Here is a 27,776-nt window from a genome sequence, read left to right on the forward strand (position 1 = left end):
GACTGCAATAAGCACAATAAGCACCTCTGTTGCACACTCTCCTCTGAGGTTAGAGATAGTCCCTGCCCTTAAGGAGCTCACTGCCAGTGGGGGAGACAGATGAGCACTGCGGGGGTGGGGGCTCATGAGTGTCGTCATTCGTGTGTGTGTGCGCGCACTTGTGCATGCGTGCATGTCAGAGATACAGAAGTCAGGAGTGCTGGTTCAGGAGTCAGGCTGGCAGGGTTCAGAGTGAGCTGCCCTATTTAGTAGCTGTGTGGCCTTGGGCAAGTTACTTCACCTCTCTGAGCCTTAAATGGTGCATAAAAGTACTGTGTAAGGTTCAAGATCAAATAGGTAAAGTATTGACCATCTAGTACACTTTCTGGCATGGAAGGTAGTAGCTGTTAATGATTCTAACACAAATATTATCACTTCTAAAAACTATGTTTTCTAAAGCTTTCTCTAGTTCTTAACCCCATATTGTGCTTTACTTCAACTGATCCATTATTGGAAAAGATCAGGGTTTCTCCACTTTGGCTCTGTTGACATTTGGGGAAGAATGAACCTTTGTGGTGAAGCCGTCCTGTGCACTGAAATGAAGGCTGTTTAGCAGCATCCCTGGCCTCTACCCACTAGATGCCAGCAGCAGTCCCCAGTTGTGACAGCCTAAAACATCCTCAGACGCCGTCAAATGTCCCTGGAGGAGTGGGGTAGGGTGAGGTAGGAGACTTGGGCAGAATCACCCAGTTGTTGAGAACCTCTGAGCTAGCAGGTTGTAAATGCTGGTATTTAGTTGTTTCTTTGAAGGAAGTTTACTAATGTAATATATATATATATATAAATTAAATTATAGTTGATTTACAATATTATATTAGCTTCAATGATTTGATGTTTTATAGATTACGTTCCATTTAAAGTTACTATAAAATACTGGTTATGTTCCACTAATGTAACATATTTTGAGCAGAATCCTCATCTCATATAGAAGAGAGGGACTGTTCTAAGGGATTCTCTGAGCCTAGTGCAATGAAACAGTCTTCATCTAGAAAGCAGATATGAGAGGAATTCAGTGACACGCCAGTTTTCCGCAGGAGACAGGGCTTCAGAAGCCCAGGCTTTAAGGCTTCTAACCTGCTTTGGTCTGGAAGGTGGTAATTAGCTTTGACCACATAGATCTTCTGCGTGGCCCTCTAGTAAGTTCTCAGAAGAGCTGATCTGAGTATCCTTTGCTGAGAAGAGTGCTTGAACTGCCCTTGCAGGGTGAGAAGGAGCTCGCCAAGTGAAGGCATAGGGCAGAGGAAACAGCTCGTGGGAGGCTGTGTTTAAAGACCTGTAATGATGCGTTTTTCCGATCTGCTTCCTGACCTGGCTGAGAGCCCCCCGAGGGCACAGCGTGTGTCTGGTTCGCCCTGGCACTGAGTTGTAATTCACAGAGAGACACCGAGGAGTCGGTGGTTGAGAGCCAGAGCTACCCAGACTCAGGTTTGAACCTCAGCTCTGCTGTTTTTGACCTGTGTGACCTCAGGAAACTTCCTGAACCTCTGTGCTCCCGAGTGTATACTGGGTGACGGGGTTAACTATACTCTCATAGTTGATGTGCGGGTTAAACGTGAAGCTCTGGGCGGAGTGCATGCCCAGTGTGAGCAGGCCAGACTCGTGGCCTTACTGTCTGTTTTTGTTGGGGTTTCACATAAGAGTTCATTTTTTTAAAAGGGTTTGCCATGTAAAAAAAACTTGAAACCACTGGCTTAAGAAAAAGAAATCTGTAAATGGGCACTTTGACTTGGTGTCAAAGTGCTCAACCAGAATTTTAGTTCCTAGACCGATCTAGGCTTTGGGGATTTGATCATTTGGAAGGCGGCATGAGCAGTGCTAGGGAACGCACTTGCCCCTTGCTTTCTTTTTAGGGAGGTGTGTTGGCTTACCACCAGGGCAGCTGCATCTCAGAGACGCGCGGCAGCCGGAGCCCCTGGCACAGGGAGGGACAGGCGAAGTCTGGTGCTCGCCGGTGCCACTCGGCACTTTTACGTGGTCACCTTGTGTAATCTTCAGCAACCACAGGAGAGAGTGTGGTGTGTTAGATTCTGCGGGCTGGCTTGTTCATCCTTCTAGGGCACTTTCCTGTGCTGTGGAAGCTGGAGGGTTAAAATGGGCATTTCCCAGAGTTGCTGGCAGCTCAGGTTCTGGGCAGGAATTGGGTCCCCTTTATGAGCGGTCTGAGGTGGGGAACCCCCTCCGTCCCCCCGTTTTGACTGTTTCCTGCTGTTTAGTGATGTCATGGAGATGTGAGGCTTTCCTGCGGCATCGTCCCTGGGTTCATTCCCTGAATGTTTAGAGGCAGCTGCGGTGGAGGCGGTCCAGTGTGGGGGGGCTGTCGCGGTGGCTCCCTGACCCTACTGCTTTCATTCTCCGGGTCCTTAGTTCCAGTGGCAGCTCAGATGTGTTAGCTCCCCTGGTGCGTCAGTTCTGTGTGGTTCTGGGAGCCATTCCTGGGGGCCCAGTTTAGAGCCGACTCCTTCAGCCCTTATAGCAGTTTTGAAGTCATCTAATTCCTTGAGTTAAATTCCTTTCTGCTTAAAATTCCTAAAGTGGTTTCTGTATTCTGCACTGAAAACTGATGGATTCAGGTAAGTACTGTAAATAATTCTCTCTTATAGGTGAGGAAACTGAGGCAAGGGGTGGTTATGTAGCTTGCAAGGAATACAAAGATGATACAGGGTTTGGGTCTCTCAACTTAGATTTCTTTCCTGGAAAAAAGAAATAAGTTCGCACTTCAAAGGGCTGTTGGGATTAAATGAGGAGGAAATGTACATGGATGTGAAGCACCCAGCACGTGGCTGGTGTATTAATGTCTAGTTTATCTGTTTATTTTTTGCCTGACTCTAGTTTCTACTGCTTTGACCATTTTAGAATTAGCATCAGTGAACTGAGGTGTAACAGTGTAACTCTGACTTTTCTATAAAATCTACTTGACAGCATTCCTGTTGACTTTGACCTGCCGTTTATCTGAGCTGCTGGGGTGTGTGTGTGTGTGTGTGTGTACGCACACGCACCTCTGTGACATCTGGAAGGAGCACTGGCCGGTGTTCTCTTGACCTACCTGTTTGCTGGCAGGTGGTCTTGGGTTTAGTGTTCTTGTTTACAAAATGAGCTGAGGGTATCCACCTTACAGAGTTGTGAGGGTGAAAGGACAGATCTGAGCAAGGTGTTGAGCTCCAAGTGCTGGGCAAGAAGACGTGAAGACGGGCAGACACAGCTGGAGGCTGCTGTGTGCACCTGTGCACTTGGAGGTTCCGTGAGGGTTAGGAGAGGGAGAGGCTTGGGCACAGCAGCAGGCCCCCTGGGGAGCCCAGCAGGAAGTACAGGGGCTGAGGCGCCAGCAGGCCTTTCAGAGTGTCTTCCGTGTGCACAAGAGTGAGACAGTGTCTCTTTGGCAGAGGGATTGGCATGTGCAGAGTCGTGGGATTGGGGAAAAGTTCAGCATTTCTGGGAAAGCGCCACAGCAGGAGGTGGCCAGGATGGAAAGCAGAGGTCAGAAAGGTGATGGAGAGGTGGGTGGGCGCTCAGACCGGGCGGGACTTTTAGGACCATGTTTAGACCCAAGACTCAAAGTATATAAGAGCCAGACAGGGTAAGATAAAGGTTTGCCCAGGAGCTGGTGAACTTCCTTGATGGGAGAGGGTTAAACCTGGCTAGTTGGGGGAGCCCTGAGCTGCCTCTGAGCTGCTCCCCTTGGGGGAGGGCATAGCTCCCCTGTTCTGAGCACACGTCTGGGCCAAGCACTTCACACATGCTCTTGAGCGGGTCACAGCTCTTCAGGTAGGAACTGTTTCCCCTGGAGGTGGGCTCAGAGAGGCTAACTGCATCCACTCCAAGTGGCAGAGCTGTGATTTGAACTTCCGCTTGTCCAACTCCAAAGTCCATGCTATTTCTACAAAAGACACCACCCTGCCCTTTGTCACGTGTATTCTGTGACCAGCAAGAGGGGGAGCTCTGGGCAGGAAGAGCAGGAGGAGAGGAGCTGAAAGCAGGTGCAGTGGAGATTCTGCCAGTCAGCGTTCCCAGAGCTCACAGCTGCTCTGCAGAAGGGTGGGCAGGGAAGGATGGGTGGAAGTCGAGCAGAGACTCCAACCCCAGGGAGGCGGGGCTGTGGGTCTTCAGTTTCCAGAGCTTGGGAGCTCCGCAGGGGCAAGAGGACGTTGTGAGCAAGCAGGTGGAGAATGCCTTTTCCTCCCCAGGAGGTAGAGTTATCCAAGCATTCTGGAGTGTGGGAGTGGGGCTGGGGCAGCTCCGAGTCCTGAGGCTTGCTGGCTCCAGGGCAGGGTAGAGGTGGCAAGGGAAGGCTGCAGCAGAGTCAAGGACAGGTGCTGCCTAGGTCTTGAGCATGAGAGAAGCACAAAAGATTTTAGCAGCCAAGCCACCTAGTTAGGGTAGTTCCTGTTAATACTAATGGAAGATCTGGGAGGTGTCTCCATTATTCAGAGAATGGCCTTTCTGTTTTATTTCACTGTTTTCGTAGGCACGTAATTACCCTGGGTCTTTTGACCCTGCTTTGAAACCCCAACCCCAAGGTTTTCAGGTCCTCCGTTGTGAATTCTTATACCAGATGGATTTTCAGCAGCTCAACCCCCTTGATTACAGAGTGACTGCACTTCCTTTCCAACCACTGATTTATGCAGCTAAGCTCTCACCAACCATTGTTTTGGCACCTGAGAGGTCGTCGGTGACTTGACTAGACATGTTTCTCTTACTCCAGGTGAGCTTCATTTTGAGGTTGTCCTTCACGTTTGGAGAGGATGCAGCAGAGAGTGTCCCTCTGCAGACATGGCTGATGGAGCCTCAGGGGGCCAGCTGCCTGTGTGCTGGACTCATGGGGGAGGTTGGTGGTCACTGCGCGCACTGTCTGGAGAGCCCTTCGGTCGGCGGCACAGCTGTGCTCAGAAAGAACAGCTGGGTTTGTTAAGGGTGTTGCTTCCCTGTGCTTTGCTAGGCTTTGTTTTCTTTTGGCAGCGAATTACAGCCATAATTATTTATTGAGGGCCTGCAGTGTACCAGGCATTGTGCTGGGTCTTTATTTATGTTTCTCATCACGCGGTCTTCCCGGAACTGCTTACGGAGCATATGCCAAGGCACTGTTCCAGGTGCTTGGGATTCATTTGTGGACAAAACAAAGACCCTTGTCCTCAGAGAGCTTATATTCTAGTGGAAGGAGGCAGATGATAACCACAGTTAATAAATAAATGAAGCCTATATGTTGGCAACGGTAAATGCTAAGAAAAAAATGAGAAAGTTGAAGCAGTAGGAGGGACAGGGGTGCTGGAGAAGGCAGGTTACGGAAAAGGCTGGTCAGGGGAGCCACCAGAGCAGTGCCCATCAGGTGAATGAGGAGGGGAGAGCTAAGCAAAGACTCAAAGGGAGTAAGGAAGTTCATGAAGCAGATACCTGGGAGAGGAGCGGCTCAGGCTGGGGAAGGGCACAGGCAGGCCCAGTGCATTTGAGGGACAGTGGAGAGGCCCTTGCGATGGTCGGGGTGAGCCAGGGGGAGCGGGAGAGGTGAGGTCATGGAACCAGGTCCTCTGTGGGCCTGCAGCTGCTGTGGGTGATGATGGAGGGGTCTGGACCTGGGGACTTGGGTCTGAGCAGGAGATAGAAGTTAGGAGTTGTTGGTGTCGTAAGTGGTTTGGAACCAGATGAGGTGGACAGAGAGGAGGGCCGAGGAGTGAGTGCTGAGAGGTCTGGGGAGAGGAGGAACGTCACAGAGACCGGGAGGTGGGGCTGGAGAGGTGGGGGAAACGGAGTGCCGTGTCCCCGAAGGAATCCCGGTGAAGACGAGGTGTCAGGGAGAGGGGTGTGAGCAGCTGGGCCGAGGGTACTGATGGGTCAGGGAGGATGAGGACTGACAGGTGACTTTCGAAAAAGGACCTTGGCCAGGCACGGTGCAGGTGGAAGCATGACTGGAGTGGGTTTAAGGGGGCAGGAGGAGACAAGCTGGAAACAGGAGCTCAGACAGCTCTCTTGGTGGATTAGCTGCACAGGGGAGCGAGCAAAGGGGTGAGAGCTGGAGGGAGAAGTGGTGTGAGGTTTCTTTCTCTTTTTAAGATTGGAGAAGTCTTTCTGTTTTTGTTACTGTTTTTGTTTACTGTTAAGAACACCCTAGTAAAAGAGCATAAGTTGAACACGCCAGAGAGAGGAGAAACCTGGGCATTGTCCTCGAGCCGCCTCCTTGGGGGCGGGGCCTCGGGCTCAGGTGGAGAAGTTGGCTTCAGCTGGGTGGGATCCTTAGATGGACAGGAGGCAGAGCGGGTGTGTGGGCACAGATGCTGGAGGCTCTGTGTGGCCGTAGACGTCTGGAAGTCCTCTCTCTCTGTCAGTGCATGTGGACTACTGTATTGTTTTTAGTGCTGCATCATTTTATTCATGTGAATATAGATTTTTACCAACATATTTATTTACCTTTTAAAAGACAGACTTTATTTTTTAGAACAGTTTTAGGTTCACTGTAAAATTAAGCAGAGATCCCTATACCGCCTGCCCACATGCATGCACAGCCTCCCTGCCATCAACATCCCCCACCAGAGTGGTACCTTGTTACAGTCAACAAACCTGATTGACACGTCATTGTCACCAAAGTCCATGGTTTACAGGAGGGGTCACTCTTGGTGTTGCGGGGTATGTGGGTTTGGACAAATGTATAATGACATGTGTCCACCATTATAGTATCACACAGAGCAGTTTCACTGCCCTCAAATCCCCCGTGCTCCACCGCTTCGTCCCTCCCTCTCCACGAACCCCTGGTGCCTGCTGATCTTCCTAATGGCTCCATAGTTTGTCTTTTCCAGAACGTCACAGAGTTGGAATCATGCAGTATTGTCGCTTTTTCAGATTGGCTTCTGTCGCTGAGTAATACGTATTTGCGGTCCCTCTGTGACTCTCGACGCCTTGCTGGCTCATCTCATTTTAGTGCTGAGTGACGTTCCCTGTCCGGATGGACCACAGTTTATTTATCCATCGCCTACTGAAGGACATCTTGGTTGCTTCCAAGCTTAGCAATTATGAATGAAGCTGCTGTAAACATGTATGTGCAGTTTTTTTGTGTGGATATGAGTTTTCAGCTCCTTTGGGTAAATACCAGGGAGCCTGATTGCTGAGCTGAGTGGTAAATGTATGTTTTGTTTGTAAGAAACGTCCATACTGCCTTCCAGAGTGTCCATACCATTCTGCATTCCCACCAGCAGCGAGTGAGAGTTCTCCTGCTCCACGTCCTCACCAGCATTTGGTGTTGTCCATGGAGAGTCTCTTTCTGTTGCTTCATTTTCTTGGTGAATTAGGAAGCAAGGTCCTCAGCTGCTGGTGACAGTGGGGATGGAGCGCTGGGGTTTGAGGCACAAGAAAGAGATGAAAGGTGTGGATGCCGTGGAGGCGGTGGGAGGGGAAAGGGCTGGGGAGCAGCAGGCAGTGCCTCTGCCTCTGCCTCTTCTGCAGTGTGTTCCCTGCGGAGTTGTAGTTTTGCTGAGTGAGTCCAGTGAAATGAGAGGCAGGCAGGGGGGTTGAGAGTACGTGTAAGAGTGTGACCTGGCCTTCAAGCTGAGTGAGGGGTAGGGGATATCCGGAGGGTGTGGGACAGTGAAACAGGAGGATCAGCAGAGACCCCGGTTGATTGGGAAACCAGAGGAGCCAGTTGGAAAGACAGAAGGCTTGCATTTGGTGGAGGTGTCCTCATTGTGCAGACAGGTAGGCTTATGGTCCCATGGCTAGTTGTCAGTGGGGCTTGGAGGGGGTCGGCCCCCCTCCACCCCAAGCCCAGCCTGTCTGATGGTAAAGCTCTACTCTGGGCAGTCGCGTCGTGCACCCTGACTCGTTCCTGCAGATGCTTAACCACTGTCTGGGGGCTGGTGCAGCCTCCACGTGGGAGCAGCCTTGGGGGCCTTCTTTGTGCCCCAGGAGCCCTTGTTCACACAGAGGGGTGGCTCCCAGAGCTCGTGTGTGTCATTGTAGCTGCCCAGTGCTGGGGGTTCGGCTACCCTTCTTCTGGTGGGCCCCATCTCCTGCTTGTTCGAGGTCTGAGAGTGCCCCCACTGCAGCTGCAGTTCCCAGAATGTCTGTCGGGGCTGGAGCCCACCTGAGGGCAGCGTGGGGTCTGCACAAGTAAAGGCCCAGGTGTGCAGTGACTTACCAGTGGCTCTCATTTCCTGGGCGGGTATGTGCTCAGCGGGAGCCGTGTGTGGGAAGGGGCTGCAGAAACCTAACCGAAGGCCCCCAGGCATCAGATGGTGACGTCTTCCTCAGCAGCAGGAAATTGCCCTGGCTCTGCCACTCACTCCCTGCACCTTACAGGTGCTGTGTTCCCATATGTCAAACAGAGAGTTGGGCCAGGTGGTCGTAATGCGATCTGGAATCATTGTCTCATCTGCTTGCAGCGCCTGCTTTCCTCCCACAGGCCTGGTGACCCCTCCTGGAGGAGGTTCCGTTTCTGCCCCTCCCTACTGCGTGCGATTTAAAGGAGAAGAATCTCAGGAGTGGGGGCTCCCTTTGCTGTCGTTCCACGGCTCCTAGCTCTTGTGGTTGCCATGGCAGCTGCCACTGTGCAGTGTCATCCCATGGGCGCCCCCAGCCTGGGTGCCCCTTGAGGGACTGTGTCTCATTGCATGCTGGCACCTAGTTAGAACTCAGTAGGTGCTTGTCAAATAGTTGAATTCAGATGCCACTCATTTCCTCAGTGAATACCTACCTGGGACCCTCTGCTCCCTTTCTTCCAAATAAACTACCGTGTGGCGCTTATAGTCCACTGCTGCCACACGACTCCAGGAGATGGTCCATGTCAGGCTCTAAGTGCTGGGGAGAAATCAGAAGCAGGGTGCTGGGAGAGGGATGAGGGCTGGCAGAGGATTGGGGTGGGGGGTTCCATTTTAAATAGAATGGTTGGGAAGGGCCTCACTGAGCAGGTGACATTTGAGCAGAGATCCGAGCAAGATGAGGAAGAAGAATGTTCTGGCAGAAGGACAATGTTAAATACAAAGGTTCTGAGGCTGGTGAGGACTTGCCTTGTTTTTCAAATGTCTGTGTCTTGTGACCTCCACTGACCTATACCCATCTTCTCGAGAAACAGACCAGTGGGCTCCACATCTCTGGTCCCACGGCAGTTCCTCAGCCACACTAGCCATGTTCCAGAGCTCAGTAGCCACTCGTGGCCAGTGCCTGCCACATGGGACAGCTTGGATTTATCCATTCCCATCATGGTGGAACGTTCTGTTGTCCAGCCCAGGGCTGGTAGAGATGGTCCAGATGACAGTCTGTAACTTTAATTTTAGCCTTTATTCTCATGTCTGAAAGCAGCACATGGTGGTTGTGAAATAATCGAATCAGTAATGAGGTGAATGAAGCCAGGGGGAGCCTGCAGAAAGAGCCTGCGGGACCCCTTGGGGAGAGGGAGGAAACAGGCCGGGTGGCCTGCTAGTAAGGCGGGCGGGGTGCGGAGGGCCGAGCCGCTTCCTCCTCTGGACGGGGGCTTTGCAGGTGTCGTGGCGCTCCCGCGCTGCCCCATCTGACGCTGCCCGATCTGACGCTGCCCGCAGCTCCGGGCACACTCACTGAGACACTGAAGAGTGGAGAGGGAGGAGCTGCCCCTCTGACATGTGTTCTGGAGGTGTCTGTTGTGCCTCCAGCGGGCTCAGAGGGGATTCAGAGAGTGCAGTTGTAGAGCCAAAGATGCCAGTGCCCGTTCTGCCCTTCTAGCTGGGTGGCGGGTGAGTTGCTTTATTTTCCTGAACCTTAGTTTCCTTATCTCTGAAGTGACAATTAACGAGGCAACACGTGTAATAAAGTGCTTGGCACAGTGGTTGGCGCTGCGCTCTCTCTAGAACTTATCAGGGATCTTTTTTCTGCTTCTTGCTTGAATGAATGAATGAATGAATGCTAGTAAGTGCCAACTTGCCCAGGAGATGAGCAGCAGAAAAGGGAAAACAGAGAAACAAAGGACTCCATCCGTCCTGAAGGGTGGACGCCAGTGGATTTCTTTGGCCTTTTGACTTGACTGAAAGCAGGCCGCCAGTTAGTTTTTCCACGGTCTAGCCAGCGCTGCTAAGTGTGGGTCTTAAGGGAGCAGGAAGGTATTCTGGGAAATCCCAGCTGGGTTTGATGATCTGTTGCCTTCCCATTTGTGGGTTGGGAAACTTGTCTGTATCTGAGGAAAGAAACCTTTAAATTCAGCCACTTATTGTTGGGTGCTGACGTTGAAATTGGTGTTTGCCTCATGTGGGGAGGACAGGGACTTTTCACTGCGGAGTGATGGAATTAGTAACATTCAGGAGGGGCCTGGAGTGAGCCAAGAAAGAGCATCTTCAGCCTGCACATCTGTTTATTTGTCCCACTTAGTAGCCAGATGGTGTTCCTGATAAACCGCACGGGCTGCACTGATTTCTCTGCGGTGGGTCTGCCCTGACTTCTGGAAGGTGAAAATCCTTAGAAATTTCACAGCCACAAGCAAGGTGGTTTTGGGAAGTGGGGAAGAGGAGACTGTGTTTGTTCTTTGCAGGATTCATTTGGCTTCCTGAGTTTATGAAGCACGTTCTGTACAGGCACCATCTGGAGATCACACACTGCATCTTTATGGAAGTTGAAGCTGTGGTCGGCCTGGGAGGGGTGATTCAGTACGAAATGCAGGACATCTTGTGGGAGCGTAAGAGTTTGTGGGGTTCTGAGAAACCCACAGGCAAACCCATTCCCGCAAAGCAGTTCTTCAGCCACCAGCTACTTTCTGCTTATAAATTAACTTCCCTTTCCCCAGGTGGATATAAGATCTGTTCTACTTAAAAAATGTTGGTGGAATGATTCAACAATTAAAACTATCTTATTCTGTTTTCTACCTTGAATAGTATCTATTCTGAAAGTATTTGTTTGTAGGACACCGAATATTTGATACAGCTAACATTAAATTCTTTTATGCCTTTTGTGTTTTCCGTAGGCACATCTTACTAGATTGCCACATCAAATCAGCTAGTTCCTGTTTATGTTGAGTGAGTTGGGTTTGTAACTGAGAGTTGTTTCAATTCCAGTTCTGCTGATTCTTTGTTGTGAGTAGTTGTGGTTTGTCTCGGGATTCCTGTAAGGCCCTGTATATGGAACAATGATGAGTCATCCAGATTTGCCCAATTGCCACTTTGGGCCCCACAACAGTCTAGTTTTCCTGTTAATTCCCCTTTGCTTCCAGCCCGAGGCAAATCCAGGCTCTGTACAGGGTTACAGGGAGTGGTAGCTGTCTGCATCGATTTGAAAATTAGAGTTTGGAATTAAGTCCCAGTTTCCTTTAGGTTTCAGATTTGTGTGTTCAACACATTTCATACCAGGAAAGGGGTGTACAGAGGAAAGGGTTAAGATGGACTCTGCCTCCCAGTTCATGTCCTGCAGAGGTGTCGACCAAAAATAATGCGCAGTCTAAAAGTTGAGAATTACGTTTTATTTGGTGGCCTTACTGAGGACTGTAGCTCGGAAAGGCAGCCTCTCAGATAGCTCTGAGGGGCTGTTCCGAAGAGGTTAGGGAGGAGCCAGGATACATAGGAGTTTTCTGCTGGGGGAAAACACACACACACACACACACACACACACACACACACACACACACACAACCATGTAGCACAAAAGATTACTGCTAATCACAAAAAACAGACATCTTACTCAGGTTAATGATTTTAGTGCGTTTCTATGTATAGGAAGATGCAGGAGTCTGGGCTGATTGAAATTATTCCTTTGATACTTATCTTGACTACCTAGGGCCAGTCTCCTGTTTTTCTCTGTCCTGAGTCCTCTCAGGGTGCACTGTTGGGCTTGATGGCTGCAGCATTCCTTGTTTACTGAAATGGCAGCCAACGTTTTTTTGTCCACAGGTGGAAGGGAGCCTGGTATGAGGAGGAAGAAAAGGGTGAGAGGCCAGTTAGATGAAAAATTATTTCCTGGCTCAACCCTTGGCCTGGCACCTGTTCAGTTACTCTAAGACATTACCCTGAAATGAACATGCTTCATTCCTTTTAGAAGTTCCTTTGACAGCAGTTGTTTTTAAAGCAGGAGAAATTGAGTGATGGTCAAAGTTTGTGGGGAGAACACATGAATATGTAACAAACTTGAAATACATATAATGGCTTAGACACAGTGGAAGTTTTTTCCCAAACCCTCCCAAGTTCGTTCTTTCTTGTGACTCTGGCGATTTCATCGTGAGGACTCTGGGCCCCTCTGCATCAAGCCAGAGAGGGGAAAAAGCCTGCAGAGGCTGGACATCGGAGGTGTTCTGGGCTAGGCACTCTTGAAACCGTACCCATCACTCCACTTGCAGTTTATCTGCTGGAACTCCATCCTGTGACCACACCTACCTGTAAGGGATGTTGGGAAATGGGACCAGTGCCCAGGATAATGAGGAACCGGGCTTGGTGAAGAGCTAGGAGCCTCAGGCAGCCTTTTTTGGGGACCATTTTTCTTGATTCCCACTTCTCCTTTCTTCCTTCTTCATGAGAACTAAGTGCCTGGAGTCGATCAGTTGAATATTCTGTCATTCTCTTGCTTAAATGGTAGTTCTCACCACCTGCAACATAAACTCCAAAACTGACATAGGAAGCATTCTGGATCCAGCCCTATCCACCTCTCGCCTCCAGCTCCCATCCTGTGCCACAGCCACAAATACTGAGCTCGTTAGTTAGAGTCTCTGAACCTACCGTGTCTTATCTCTGCCCGTTCTGCTTCCTCTGCCTGACAAACTTCTGTTGTCCTTTAGGATTCAGCTGAAGTGACACCCCTTCTGAGAAGCCTTCTTTGATCACCCTAACCCCTTCCAGACCCCTCCTTTGAATCTCATGGTCCCTGAACTTCTTTTGAGGCAGCCCTGACACCCTCTGCAGCCTCCCTCAACAGTGAGCTTCCGGAAGACAGGAGCTACGTCTTACTCATTCTGTTTTCCTAGCCGAAGCAGGCACTTGGTAGATGCTCAATAAATAATCTTAAGTGAATGAGGGATAGACTATAAATCTAAATAAAGAGATCTGGTACACTTTTAAAATCTAAATATTTCCCTTTTCGGTTATATTATTGTTCTAGAATTTGGGAGAAGGCCCTTCCTAAAAGTTTGGTCTCCCACAGCAGGTCACCCAGTGGTGTGGGTTTCAGATGACTCACGTGGCGTCCGCACCTGTGGTGTCTGCAAAACTGGCATGTTTTTCTGAGAGGTTTTTTTTTTGATGATAAGTGTTTTTACATATGTTTTCATAAAGCTGCTCATTGTTTAAAAATATGTAGGAAAATTTTGGCTTTTTATGTTCATCATTCTATGTTTGTCCTTTTCACTTTTATACCTACTACTAGTTTTCTTTTCTTGCTGTATTGCCTTACAGATTTTCTATGAATTTTAAACATAAGAATGTGTGCTGTTTGGTATCCTGCAAACTTTTTACTTATGGAAAACTTTTTCCTACATAATTAAAAATTAATTATTCATACACTTATTAATGTCTTTGTGGCATTCCATCCAGTGAATCATTTACTTATCCAACAATAAGGAAATGGTTTTTGTTCCCGCTTTGGGGTGATAAAATTACCTGTGTTCATGTAGTGTGCAGTGTCTGCATTTCAGGTGATTTCCTGAGACAGAATCCCAGAAGTGCTTCTTGCTTCCTAACTATGGTCCTGACCCCTAGTCCACTTGGATCTGCCCTCTCCTGAGGTGATGACAGCGAGCCTCCAGGAGCCCCTGAGCTTGATGCAAGTTTACTGGCAGTGAAAAATCCAGCCTCTTGTTTTATGAATGAGGAAACTCTCAACAAGGGCTGCTGGACGGTTTGAATTGCTCACAGCTCAGGTCTCAGGTTACAGTAAACTGAAGTGTGGAAAGATTTGTCTTACCAGGTCCTGCTGTCTGCACAATGCAGATACCTTTGGTTTCCTCCTCTCCTTTTCCTGGACCCTTGCTCGTGGGACTGACTCTGAGCCCAGCATTGCAAGTTCACACTTCCCTGCCTTTGCCTGAGATGCCCTCTCCTCTGCCCTGTGTCCCCTTGGCCAATTTCTGAACATCTTTAAGGCCCGGCACAGCTGACGCCTCTTCTGTGCACCCTTCCTTTCATCACCAAGGCAGAGGCAGCCTCCTACAGGCATGCTGCTCTCTGTTCCTGCAGCCTCAGTTTGGTCTAGCTTTGTTCTTGCTCTTACTGTGAGTCCCTCAAGGGCAGGGCCTGGGTCTTAGTCATCCTTGATCCCTGATGCCTGCTGTTCTTGATTGGCCCTGGAACATTAGCAGAATATGGCTTGGTTCTGTCCACTGGAACAGTGTGGACTCTTGTTCTGGAGCCACATGTGAGAGACTGGTTTCTTTCAATCCACACGGGCAGCTGCTTCGTGTCATGCTCTGGGCTAGGCATTTTCCATATGAGACCAGGGATCTGCTGGGTTCCGAGGGCATGGCCTGGATTTGCTGCAGTGGAGGGAGAGGGCACACTCAGGTGGGCTCTAAAAGCTACCTGAGTTAGGAATTGGCATATAGCCTGGATCAGTGGAAACAGGAGATTGGAAGACCCTAGGAAAGTTTACAGTGTCAGGCAGGTGTTCACAATTTGCTTTTACTTTAGTGAGTAGAATTGTTGGAATGGTTTAAAGCAAAATCTGAAAGTAATTCACTGTTCATGGAAACTGCTGGAAAGATGTTACTCTTAAATCCATATAAATTAAAGCATCAATTAAAGAAAAGAGATGGCATGAGAAGGGAACATTTATTAGTTAAGGAGCAAAGTTCTCAGCTGTTGCAGCACAATAGAATTGTCCAGGATAATTAAAAAAAAAAAAATCCAGGCCCCACCCTCAAAGATCAGTTTTAATTGGCTTAGGGTGAGATCTGGGCTTTAGGAGTTTTTAAAAACCTCCCTAGGTGATTCTAGTTGAGAACCATCCGTGGGAAATATGGACTTAAGTCCAAATCCAGCCCTTCAGTTTACTGCGTGACCTTAGGCAAGGTTACATCTCTGAATTTCCTCATCTTGAGGAAAATCATAGATAAGTCCCTAGAGCATGGGGACCTGTGTCTCTGGTCTTCGGTAATTGTATTCCTTGAACTTGGCACAGTGCCTGGAACATGGTCAGTGCTCAGTACGTATTTGTTGAATTAAAAAAAAATAACATTCATGAATAGGGTTAAGATTAGATGAGATTCGAAGCTTGGCCGTATATAATGAATAAATTTAGTGTTAGTAATAAGCACCCTTAAGAGTCACAGAACAGGTACCTGAGTGGTGGTACCTCACTTCCTCTGAGAAAACTGAGCAGTTCATTTCTTACCCAAAGTTAGGCAGCTTGTTATGAAGCTGGGATTTGAGCCCAGGCCTGCCTGATTCTGAATTCTGTGTATGCTTTTTCCACCTTGGCTCAGATCTTACTCCTTAAGTTCCCTGAAATTGAAAGAACGTAGTCATTTCACCCTGATCCCCAGACCCCTCGTGGTTTGTGATGCTTACAGACTGTTACTACCTAGTGCCTCTGCTTTCCCTCTTTTTTAGTATTCAGTTGGAAATGAAGAATACATGTGTTTTTTCCCTTAGTAGCGTTCTGTACTGCATTGCATAGGCATTTTTTCCCTGCCTTCTTTCTCTCCTTGTGAAAACCTAGGCTGATGTTAGAGAATGCATCCCTGTTTAATTTTTCCTTCCTATATTTAACTGTTGGGAGTGTCTGAAGGAGATTCCAAGGAGGTTGTGATGCAGGGGAACACTGGGTTTTGTTTTGGACTCTGACTTATCAGCGAGAGGCACACAGGCGGGAGTGTGTTTCAGGGTTAGTTAATGAATTACCTGTTAATGCAGCATATCCAGCAGGTTTTATGCCAGGCCTCAGGGTAGGATCCCCACCCCCACTTTGTAGTGGGAGGTGATGCGTGAATAACCAAAATACAGTCCCCAGCTGGCTGTCAGACATCAGTCAGCGTGAACGTGCTCTGGGGGCACAGAGGAGGGACTAGGCAGGCTGGGGCCCCTCAGCCTAAAAGGCTCTGGAGGAGAGTGGTTTGAGCTGATTTGGTGTTTGCTGAGGTGTCATGTGGTAATGGGGACAAGTGCCCACTGGCGAGTGTTACCAGTACCTTCCGGGTCAGTTCCTCGCTCCCCAAGGGCAACCACTGCCTGACTCTGTCGTCATACCTGAGGTTTCCTTTTTTTTTTTTTTTTTTGGAACTTCAGATAAATGGAGTCATACAGCACATACTTTTGTGACCAGCTTTCTTTGCTCACCTTTGTCCGAGGTTCACCCGGGTGGTTACTGTGTGGCAGCAGGGTTCATTTTCTTTCATTCTGTATAGTTTTTAGTTGTATGGATGTACCTCTCTGTGTTCTCCTATGGATGGATGTTTGATTTGTTCCGTTTTTGATGACTGGGCAGAGTGCTACTCTTAATGTTTCTGGTGCCATATACCTCAGGGTGAGAGTGCTGTCTGCTTGAGTGGATGCTGCCGAGTGGTTTTACCATGGGGTGGTACCAGCGCGTGCTCCCACTAGCAGCATGCAGGGGGTCGGGGTGCTCCACATCCTCTCCAAAACTCAGCGCTGTCAGTCTTCTGTTTTTCTTTTGTTTTTCTTTTTGCCATTCTGGTAATAGGGTAAGGGTATGTGGTTTTAATTTAAATGTCTGATGACTAATGATTTGATGCACTTTTTCTTATCTTACCATTGAGAATCATCTGGTGTGACCTGCTTGCTGTCTGAGGTTGTCTTACTGATTTGCAGGCATACTTTATATGTTCAGGATGAGAGTCCGTTGTGAGATATGTGTATTGCAGTACCTTCTGCACTATGGCTTTTGTTTTTATTCTAATAATGTTTTTGAATTTTGTTTTCTTAACAGAATTTCTTAATTGTAATGAATTCAGCTTTACAGAATTTTTCTTTTTACAATTAGTGCCTTTTGCATCCTGTTAAGAAATTCTTTTATCTTCTAGAAGCTTTGTTTTGCTGTTACCAACTAGATCCATGATCCATCAGAATTAATTTTCTGTATAGTGTGAGGTAGTGAGCGGATAATTTTTATTTATTGTAAAGGTCACCATTCCCCCTGAACCTTTGAAATAAACCTGGTGACCATATATGTTCCATCATTTATTTTTTCTTTCACTAATATTCAAGACCTATAATAGGTCTTGATAGCTAACAGAGTAAGCCCTCTTGCTTTGTTCTTTAACATTATTTTGGTTATTCTAGGTCCTTTTCATTGCCATAGAAATTTACAAATCATTTTGGCAGTTACCACAAAGAATCTACTGTGGTTTTGTGTGGGATTACCGTGAAACCATGGGTCATTTTTTACTATGTGTAGACTTTTGATCTCTGAATATGGTACGCCCTTCCATTTATTTAGGTTTTCTTTAATTTCTCCACAATATTTTATAGTTTTTTAATGTAAAGCTTTTGTGTTTCTTTCATTAACTTTATTCCAAGACATTTGTTATTTTTGATGGTTTTAGAAATGCCATTTTATGAATGTTGAAATGGAGTTAATTTTTGTGTATAGAGCTTGAAACCTGTGGTCTTGCTAAATTCAGTTCTAATAGTTTATGGATGCTTTGGATTTTATCTGTAGAAAAATCACGTTGTCTGTGGATGAGTTTTGTTTCTTTCCAATTCTTACACTTTTTATTTAGTTTTCTTGCTTTATTGCATGACTAGGAATTCCCATACAATGCTGAATTGAAGTGGTACTGGTCCCTGGGAAAGCTTTTACCATTGCCCCTATTAAGTGTGATTTTTGCAGTAAGATACCTTTTATCAGATACCTTACTTTAAATTGAATACCTTTTGTTAGATTAAGGAAGATCCCTTTTATTCCTAGTTTTACAGTTTAAAAGCATCATGAATATGTTGTATTTGTCAAATGCTTTTTTTCCCCTGTATCTGTTCATGGTAATATGTGTTTTCTCCTTTATTTTGTTTATGTGGTGAATAACATATTTTTCTAATGTTATGTAAGCTACCTTTGCATTCCTAGAATAATCCCAACTTGTTCTTGATAAATCATCCTTTGTGTCTGTCATTGGATTTGATTTGGATTTGATTTGCTAATATTTAAAAAATTTTTCTATCTCTGTTCATTAAAGAGTATAGCCTGTAATTTTCCTTTCTTATAATGTTCTTGTCAAGTTTTGGTACCAAGATTATGCTGACCTTATCAAATGGGTTGAGGAATGTTCCGCCTTCTGTTTTCTCAGAGTTTCTATAAGACTTTTCTGTGGTAGTTAAATGAACTGACCAATGTATTAAAACTCAGAACTGTACACCAAAAAGTCAGTTTTCTTGTATATGAATTAAAAAAAATAAAAGCTTTTGCAGGAATTTTTAAAGTGTGCACACATACTCCATGTCAAATGATCCTCTAAGGGCATCAGAAAGCCCTGGTTTTTTCTTGGTGAGTAACACTTGTAAATGTATTCATTGAGCGTCCTAATAAATTTGATTTGAGTGTGTGTGGAGGGGATTAAAAGGTTTGTTCTCTGAAAGAGTTTGTGTATTTCTTCCTTCAAAGTTGGGAAGAATTCACCAGAGAGACCATCTGGACCTGGGTTTTTCTTTGTGATTTTTAAAATGATGGATATTTTTGGAAATTACTTTTTGTTGAGGTATGATTATAAAACATGAACACTGCAGGTTGAGGAAGCATTTGGAAGGATGTGGGAACACGAAGCTGTAGGGCCTACAGTGCAGGAGAAGCATCCTGAGGAGGAGACTGTGCTGAAGAGGCGGGTACGGGCCTATGACTCCGCTGTGGTCAGGCTGTGAGTGATTGCTCTGCCCTCCCCCTCAGCAGCTCACCTGCCAGACCGAAAAATGGCCACGGACTCCTTGGGTAGTAAGGAATTTGACCAGAAGTTTTAAGTAGGATAGCAGGAAATTTAAGTGTGTAAATATAGTCAGAACCGTGCTTCTCAAACTGAAGCAGCATCAGAGCCACCTGGAGGGCTCTTTAGAGATTGTGGGCCCCACCCCAGAATTTCTGATTCAGTAGGTCTGAGTCGGGCTCAAGAACTTGTATTTCTAGTCAGTTTCCCGGTGATGCTGCCTCTGGTCCCGACAGCCCACTTTGGGGTCCACAGCACTACGGAGTATGTTGGTTATGTTGGTTAGTGTCAGCTGCACTGGACAGGGGTTTGTCACTTTTGTTCACTGGTCCCAGGGCCTGGTACAGACTAGGTGCTCAGTACCACTCTTGTGCCCTCTTATCGCCCATATTTGATCATCTGTCTTGTTTTCTTTTTAATTGCAAAGGTAAAACATGCCTGTTTGATTTTCAAAAAAGCAATACAGAAATTTGTAATGTAAAAGTAATATTTCTCTCTTTATTCCTCACCACCACCTCTTGCCAGAGACAACCATCTCCTGACTGTCTCCAGTCGGACTTCTTTTTGTGCAGTTGGAAACATACAAACACGCCAACAGGTGGTTTTCTTTTTCAAGGGGACTAGGGGGCTGATTATTACAAAGAGGACCCTGGCTGGGCACCTGAAGGGTTGTTTCTACCATGGGCTAAGTGTTGACGCTGGACTGAATGATGCCTGCCCCAAGGGCCGGCCAGCCCATCCTAACTTCTTGTGGGTTTAGAATAGATCAGTTTTATAGAACTTGACATTGTCAGTTAGATATTGTCCTTCAAACTTATTTAACGCTATTTGAAGTCATGGAGGGAGAATCCCCTAGTGATGGTTCTAACGCAGGTATTTGGACAGAGATTTATGTGACTGTGTTTGTGACTCATGTTAAATACCTGATTGCTTCTCACAAAGTGCAGTGTCTGGCACGTGGGAAACACACAAGGTTGTTCCAGATAGGATTTTGCCGTGCTTGGCCAGCAGTGCCTGCGGGTTTTATGGCTCTGGGTCTCCGCAGGGTGCTGAGATGGGCACTGGAACCAGTCCCTCAGCTTTGCTTCCCAGGCTGCCTGCATTCCTCCCTCCGTGACTAGCGAGGAGTCAGAGCCCTGCCCCCACCTGCCTTTCCCGCCAGTTCGCTCCACCCTGTGTGCCTTAATTTTCTAGACTGTGTGCAGCAGGGCTCCGAGGGGCCCATGGTGCTTCCCTGGAATGGTGGTTCCAGCGGCCAGGGCTGTTTCGAGGGGAGGGTCAGTGCTTCTGTGACTGTCCTTTCAGAGCTGAGTCCTTACCCTGGACACAATGGCTGTCTCCCCTGCGCTCCTGTTAGTGGACAGGTTTGTGGTTGCAATCTTGCCTTTCTTGTTTTGTAATTGGAGACTTAACTGGAGCAAGCTTTCTACCGTGTATGATTTAACCCCCAGCCCCGTGTTGGGCAGAGCTGTTTCCTTGGATAGTCCTCAGTTGAAAATGGGTGTGATCTAGCAGGGGCCTACTGTGTGTGTGTGTGTGTCCCAGGACCGCTCCGGCCTGTGTTAGACGCATGCGCACTGCCCCATCTTGAGTTGACTGTCAGCACTGTTTTTAGGGATTGACAGTTTAGCATCAGATGCTTCTTCGGGAACATTTTCTGAGAGAGGAGAGACTCCAGATACTTCTAGCTCTTGGGCACTTTTATGTGTGTGTGAAACTAGGGATTTTTGGTGCAGCGGTTGATCGCAGTAATAACACCTGAGTGTCTTCCTTACCCACCTTCCTAATACCCACGGGGTAGGTGGGATTTAATCACCCAGGAGGTTTGCTATGCAGACTGCTGTTTTGTCTTCCTTGTTTCTGGGACAGTTGAAGCGGACTAGCCTCTAGCCCTGTGTTTTCAGAGCAGAGTCAGAGGCCTAGTGTAAGGATACGTGGCAGTGGGGCGTGTCAGTTTTTGAGGGGTGGAGATCTGGAAAAAAATACCTTGGAAATGGGCTGTAGAGGAATCGTTGGAGATTTTCCCCCTCTCTGCCTCAGATGAGTATATTTATATACCCCTTCAGGAGCAAGTTTCTTAACCTCGCCGCGCCTGTTCCCTGGTAGTTTAATGGTGACTGTAATACGTTTCTTATTCACACGTTAAATGCGTGTGAAGTGCCTGGTGCAGGACCAGGTGCCTGACAGGTGTTCTGCCAAAGGCAATTAGGATTCAGGAAATGGTGGAGAAGATACCCATCGGGGCCTGGCAGTTCTCAAGGGAACTGAATCACGCTACGTGTTTCTGCTTATTTCTGATTGCTTTGGAATCAGCAATTGCTAACAGTTTGTTAATGAGACGGGAGGTAAAGAGCAAGATGCCCCAGGAAATTACTGAATTACAGACGGGAGTCTACACGTACAGCATCTTGAACACGGAGGACTTTAGAGGTTTATTTCTTAAGACTCCGAGAAGTTTTGAGAAATCTCTGATGAACGTCATGGCTTGTGAAACCTGCTCCACCAGGTCAGGGAGGGTTGCGTCCTTCCCATCCAGCTGCCCTACACCTTCCCGGATGGCCTTGATTCCAGATGAGCAGGGAGCAGCCTTGGTTCAGCTGTGTGTGTCTGGGCGGGACTCCTCAGCCTCCCTGACTCCTAGCTTCCTCTATTTTAAATGGGCAGGAATGGTTCTCATGTAATCTTTATGAAAATTCCCTGAAAAAGCACGCATTGAGTCTTTTCCTCTTTGCCAGGAGCTACTCTAGACACTACTCTAGACTCCAGACACGCCACAGTAAATAGAAGAGACAGTATTCACTGATACAGCCTCACGTCCTGGTGACGAAGACAAATAAAATCTCAGGTTGATAGTATCCAGGAATGTATTTGAGTGCCCGCTTAGAGCTTTGATGGACGCTAGCGCAGGGACCCAGGTCCGGCATCTCGTAGCCCTTTGTCCTCAGTGAGCATTTTTAATTGCTCCTGGAATCACCTTCTTTCAGCTTCAGTAGCTTGGGAAAGCTAAGTTTGTGGGGTGGGGGTGGGGGGAGAGGAAAGTAAGAAGCTCAACCTCACAGCACTTATGAAGAAAGGGTCTTGGTCCTTTGGCTCTGTGATTGCTTGTCTGAAAACAGAGAGGGCACGTTGGATGTGAGTCCTTGCTGGAGGTTCACCTGCTAGAGTTTCATCACTTGTGAGCACGGCAGCTCCTGTGTCCCTGGTCCCAGGTTTCAAAAGCCAGAGATAAGAGTTGGGTTAATGACAACGTTAATGATACTTAACGTTCAGAAGCCCTCACTGGTACCTAATTTTGTGTGCATAGTTAGGTCCTTTTTCTTGAAGAGGATTCCCCAAATTGTATAAGCTTCACAACTCCCCAGAACAGGGACCTGACCTTGCACACAGGCGATGGGAGTGCTAAAGTAGGAATGATGACTTGTAGGGCACCGGAGGGGCCCAGCCAGAGGACCTGCCCAGCGCTGCCTTCTGGTCCTGCAGGAACACAGGCCCGGTGAGGCCAGATCCTCCCAAACTTCCAGAGAAGCCAGACACCCAGGGCTTGCTGTGATTTCTCGATATTTAAATACATTGATAAATATTTCAAATTGAAAAACACTGTGTAGACAGAAACACAGGCTACTGGTGTGTCCTCTCTGCTGATGGCTCCTGCACACACCCCACTCTGATGGCTTGTGTGATATCTCAGTTCATGTCGGCCCCAGGAATAGTTCACACAATCCGCAGTCCCAGACGAGGAGCGTGAGGCCAAGATGACACTCGCCGCTGGTCAGTGGAGGGCCCCTCTTAGCCTCTGACGCTGCTCTCAGCCAGAAACAGATGAAAGGAGCTTCTCTACCACCTCCCACCTCGCGGTTTTCTTGGTGCACATAAGTGCTCAAGCCACCAGTGCTGGGAACATTGGGGCTCAGACTTGGGGGCCTCTCACCAGGAAGGCTGCGAGTCTGCCTGAGCCCCGTTTGCCGGAACAAGGGTGGCCAAGTGTGATGGAGCAGTAAGTAAGCCCATGGCCTCTGGGTCATCTTTGCCTTTGTCTTTCATATTCCTCCCCCGATACATTCGCAGCTTCTTTGCTCTTTGTAGGAGAAGGTTGGGAGTGGGATGGGAACATGTTTGCGCTCTCCTGTTACCCACTTGCTGGCTCTGGGCTCCTCCGGAGCATGGCAGCCAGCCATTCTTCCTTTGCAGTGGGAGGCAGTCGGGCCATGTCTATTGGAGCCGACTCCACTGGTCCTCCCACTCTGGATAGGGGCCTGGGTGTGAGTCCCCGCTGGATGACCTTGGGAACTTACCTAACCTCGAGACCATTTGCCTTGGGACCTGCCTCTGTTTCTGGCTTGGCCTCTGAAGCGCAGGGTGGGCAGGTGCTTGCTCTGCTGAGCTGTTGAGTAACCCACGTGGGCTGAAATCAGGTGCCCCCCAGGTGCAGCTCTGCAGGTAGCCTTGCTCAGGGATCCTCTCAGGGTTCGCACTTGTCACAGAAGCACAATGATTGTGCTTAAGCAGCCTAATAAACATCTGTTTCCACTTCTCTCTTCCAAAACGCTTTCTGTTTGTGTGTTAGTGGTTCAGTCACGGAACATTTTCATTTTCTCTACAGCTTTTTGCTGGTTAAGACGCTTTCACCGAGCTCCCTAAACTCTAGTGTCTCTTGATAACTTGTAGAAAAACCAGACACTGTTTCAGGGTTTGATGAAGCCTTTCTGATGTGAAGGATGGGAATGGGAGTAATGCAAAAACAGTTCATTTTTTATTGTCAGGAATTCCTAATTTAGCAATGGCTTTTTAACTTTTTTCAATAAGTGATAGATACATTTTCACGGTTCAGAATCCAAAGAGCACAAAAGAGTATATGATGAAAAATTTCCTTTCTATCGTGTGCCTTTTGCCCCCCAATAATCCGTCTCAGAGGCAGTGAATGCTTCAGTGTATATCTTCTTCCAGAGACAGTTTGTACGCATACCAGCAGGTACAGATGCAGGGATTACATGGCCTGCCTTAGATTAATATGTACCTTGCCTTTTTCCTTTAAAAATAGACAGTTCATAGTCTTTCAGAAAGTGCCCCCAACCCTTTAAGGTTGCATATGAATAGATCATGAATCCTTGGGTTGTTTCAGTCTTTTTGTGACACTTCGCGTTGTTGAAGCCAGTATTTCATTTCAACATGATAACGTACGCATTTCAAGTGTTCAGCGGCCGCGTGTGGCCGGTGGCCCCAGTGCTGGCCAACACAGGGCCCAGCGTTTTGTCAGGAGGTGAGGGGTGTTCACGTCCCCAGGTCTTGCTTTCCCCACTCACACTCGGCCCCCTTTTGCCTCTCTCCCCATCAGTCTTCTCTGTACCCCCTGTTGTGGGGCACACTGGATGTGCCTCTGGGAGTGAGGATCCTGGTGACTTAGAGTGTGGAGGAGGCCAAGAGAAGGGAAGTTTTGGTGACAGTCTGTACAAGGTCACACTTGACTGTTCTTTGTGAGGACTGTTTTGTCTGTTTTGTTAGTTAAATGGGTCAATGATCTATCTTGCCTCCAAAACCGATAATGCTAGTTTCTTGTGGCCTGGCATCCGCCGAGCGTGTGCGAGTCCAGCCTCTTGGGGGAGCTGCAGGCAGGACCTGACACACCGTTATTTTTCACCTTCCTTTGTCATTGGCGTCCCATATCTTCAACTCTAAGTTGTGACCTACTGAGACAAGAATAAATATTTCACCCGCCGTGGGATAAGTGCCACTGTGAGACCCTGACTCCTTTCGCTCCAGGCTCTTTTGCCTTCTTCAGGCTTTTTGGGGTGAGGCTTTTCCCTTCTATTGGGTGTGGCTTAACATTGACAGCCCCCAGAGTGTATTTCCTGAGGCCTCTGCAGCATTACTGTAAGATCCCTCACTTGGGCGTTATCAATAGGTCTCTGGTGGGGCTGGCACCGACTCGTGTCACTGTCCTTCAGCCCACGGTTCTTGAAAGCCCTGCTTTCCATTGCAGGATGCTGGCTCAGCTGAGGGCGGTTGCACTTGGGGACAGTCACTCCCAGCTCTCTAGCGCTCAGTCCCTGCGGGGAGTGTCTGTGGGCCAGGTGTGTGCGCAGGTCCCCGCACTCAGTGTGTAAGGACCAGCGCCTTGTTCAATCCTCATGGCTCCCCTGGGAGGCAGGCACTCCTGGCTCCTCTTTCAAGGGAACTTCGAGGGCAGAGGGAACAGCATGTGAGACAGTGCCACGAGCAGGTGGAAGCCGTTGAAGGGATATTTGGGGGCAGGGCTGGTGTGACCCACCTATGCTTTCAGGACATGGCCCTGACCTCCTTGTGTCCTCTGTGCGAAGAGACGGCCTTAGCATCAGGGTAGAAGCCGTTGGAGTTTTGCAGGGGCCCAGGGCTTGTTGGATCACGGAGCTGTGTCTGAGGGACAGCTGAAGAAAGGTGGGGCCAGCACGTGCGGGTGCACCGGGCCGTCCGTGCACTGGAATGTGTGTAGGTCCTTACAGAGGCGAGGAGGAGGGGCGGGAGTGGGGCCGGACTGTGGCCGTATGGGGCGAGAGGTTTGGGGTTAACCTGAGAAGAGACTGAAGGTTTCTGAGCATGTAGGTCTGCCTTTTTTTGTTGTTCACTATAGTTGAGACCCTCAGAGAATATTCATTGAGTGACGAGGCCCGGTGGGTTGTTGAGGGAGCCTCCAGGAGGTGCTTCTGGGGCAGGACTCATGGAGGCTTAGACACCAGAATTAGCCCCTCAGGAGAAGTGGCTGCCACCTGCCGTCTGTCTTCGAAAGAGTCTTGAGGTGCTTCCCCTGCAGTCGTCACACACACATCCCTCCCCAGCTAAGGAAGGTGGATCTGAGTGGATTTGAGTGGATTTGAGTGGGCACCATGGAAGAAAGGCTAGTCCAGAGTTAAGCCATGCCCTCCCAGTTGGGGTGTCTGGGGGTGAGGGTTCCGGGGTGGCGTGTGTGTGCCTGTGTGCAGGGCAGGATCCATCATTCAGAGTCCTGGTGGCTCTCGGGGAACCTTGATGTGGACCATTTTGGTACGACTGTCCTTGTGGCCTGTGGATTGGAGTGGGACACATCCAGACACGGCATTGATTACTTATTAGCCCTTGGTGGTTGGGTTCCCCTCCAGTGCAGGTGAGAGTATCCTCCATCTCAGTGTTTTCCTCTTCCGTCAGGGACTGAATTGAGGTCAACAGCTGAGGTCCCTAACGCTGCCACTAGAGGAAGTGTCTGTTCTCCATATAACAAAGGATTCTAGCCCTCCCACCCAAGGGCCTTTTACTGGGGATGCAGAACAAAGGGGTCCTGATGACTGCTTCTCACCCCAACTTGCAGGAGTTCTCAGGCACCTCACTCACCCCTGCTGGCTGCCTCCCCCCAGGAGGGGTCGGGCCAGGGAAGCAGGTTGTGGTGTTCTGCTCTGCCGCCTACCCCACCCCCCAGCTCTCACCTTCCATTGCCTCTTTCCAGGGGAATTCCTACCCCTGCTCAGAGGTTACCTCGGTTTAATTCTCAGTGCTGGGACTTGATTTGTCCAGATATGTCCCTCTTGCCTTGAGCCTGCGTCGATACACATGTGTGTGCCCCACCCTTGGAGGCAGCCCACTCCCACTGGCCTTGGGGTATAGTGGGGGGTCCCATCCTGCCTCCTTGTCACCAGGCTGTTGCCTCTCTCGCAGACGCATCCAGTGGCTGCTCCATTTGCCAGCAGACACATGTTGAGTGACCTGCTGCCTGCTGGATAGAATTCTGGAATGCAGGGGTGACTCTGCCTTGCCCTTTGGGCCACCCTACCCAAGGGGAAAGGTGTGTGGAGAGGGGAGGAGACAGAGCACATCCAACAGGCACAAAATAACTCCTGAGTGTTCTAGAAACAACTGGTCTGGGAGCCTAAGCCTGGAGGCCGGGCTGGTGGCAGCCCGTCAGGGAAGGCTTTGCAGAGTAACCCCAGAGTTTAGTGCGGACTTGTTAAGCTGGTGGTGGGACAGGTAAGTATGAAATAGTTAATACAATAGGAAGCTTGACTCACGTAGCCCCCGTGTTCTACCAGAGGTGGTGGCTGTGACCACTGCCTTCCCCAGGGCACGAGAACTCTCTTAGGCATCTGAGGGGCCAGGCTTGGGCTAACACTGTGGTCACAAAGCTCATGAAGAGACAGCCCAGGCAGTCCACAGACGTGTCTTCCCTCGGGCCCTCCTGGCCGGGGGAGGAGCGGTACCACTTTCAGAGATCTGGTCAGGAAGACAGCACAGGTCCCTGTTAAAGGGATGGGTCGGGCTGTGCTCTCATGGCATCTGGCCCCTAGTGGGGTTGGGTCCTGTGATGGGCAGAGGAGGGTCCTTGGCTCTGCTTGCCCCCTGGGCCCAGCACCCAGCTCCATGCCTGGCTCCCCGCAACCCTCCACCTGAAAGGGGAGCCAGGGGCCGGAACCTTTCTCTGGCTGGGCTCCCTGCTCCCTGTGCCGACACCAGAGCTGCCAGTGACACGGCAGCTGAAACTAGGGAGGAATTCCTTTCAGCTCAGAGCTCCTGGTGCTTGTAGTGACTTCAGCTTCTTACCCACAAAAAATAGAATATCCAGAGATACCTTTTACAAACCTTTCGGAAGTCAATGGCCTATCATGTATAGCTTAAGCTCTTAAACTAAAAATAATTATGCAACTTTGGTTTTTGATAAACTTTGTCTGCACTACATTTGTATGAAATTACGAAGCCTTAGCAGTGGACGGAGACACCAAGGTTTCTGTTCCTCTTGGTTCACCTCCTGCTGGCCCCAGCTCAGAGACAGCACCACCGTTTACGCTCAGGCGCCCAGACTTCTTCTGAGTTTCCCCACACCTGGTGGCTTCTGTGTGGTTCTCTACTGCTACCCCTCTAACCCCTCAGCAACTCCCGACCCCCAGAGTAAGGCCAGGGTTCTTTGGGAGGTGTCCCCCTCATTCCTGGCCCCTCCCCTCCTTAGGTGCATTTGGTT

General features: G+C 48.8%; 1 protein-coding gene and 1 long non-coding RNA gene across 4 annotated transcripts in view; both read left to right on the forward strand.

Annotated features, from left to right (window-relative positions):
- TBC1D14 (TBC1 domain family member 14) overlaps positions 1 to 27,776 on the forward strand; it is a 95,194-nt gene that overhangs the window by 12,708 nt on the left and 54,710 nt on the right. The gene's annotated exons all lie outside the window — the stretch shown is intronic.
- On the forward strand, positions 942 to 18,320 carry LOC135321831 (uncharacterized). The gene is made up of 2 exons (XR_010381965.1): positions 942 to 4,861; positions 6,865 to 18,320. It is a non-coding gene; the product is annotated as an uncharacterized LOC135321831 (long non-coding RNA).

The sequence above is a fragment of the Camelus dromedarius genome, chromosome 1 (genome assembly GCF_036321535.1).
Source record: "Camelus dromedarius isolate mCamDro1 chromosome 1, mCamDro1.pat, whole genome shotgun sequence".
In the NCBI taxonomy this organism is placed as follows: domain Eukaryota; kingdom Metazoa; phylum Chordata; class Mammalia; order Artiodactyla; family Camelidae; genus Camelus; species Camelus dromedarius.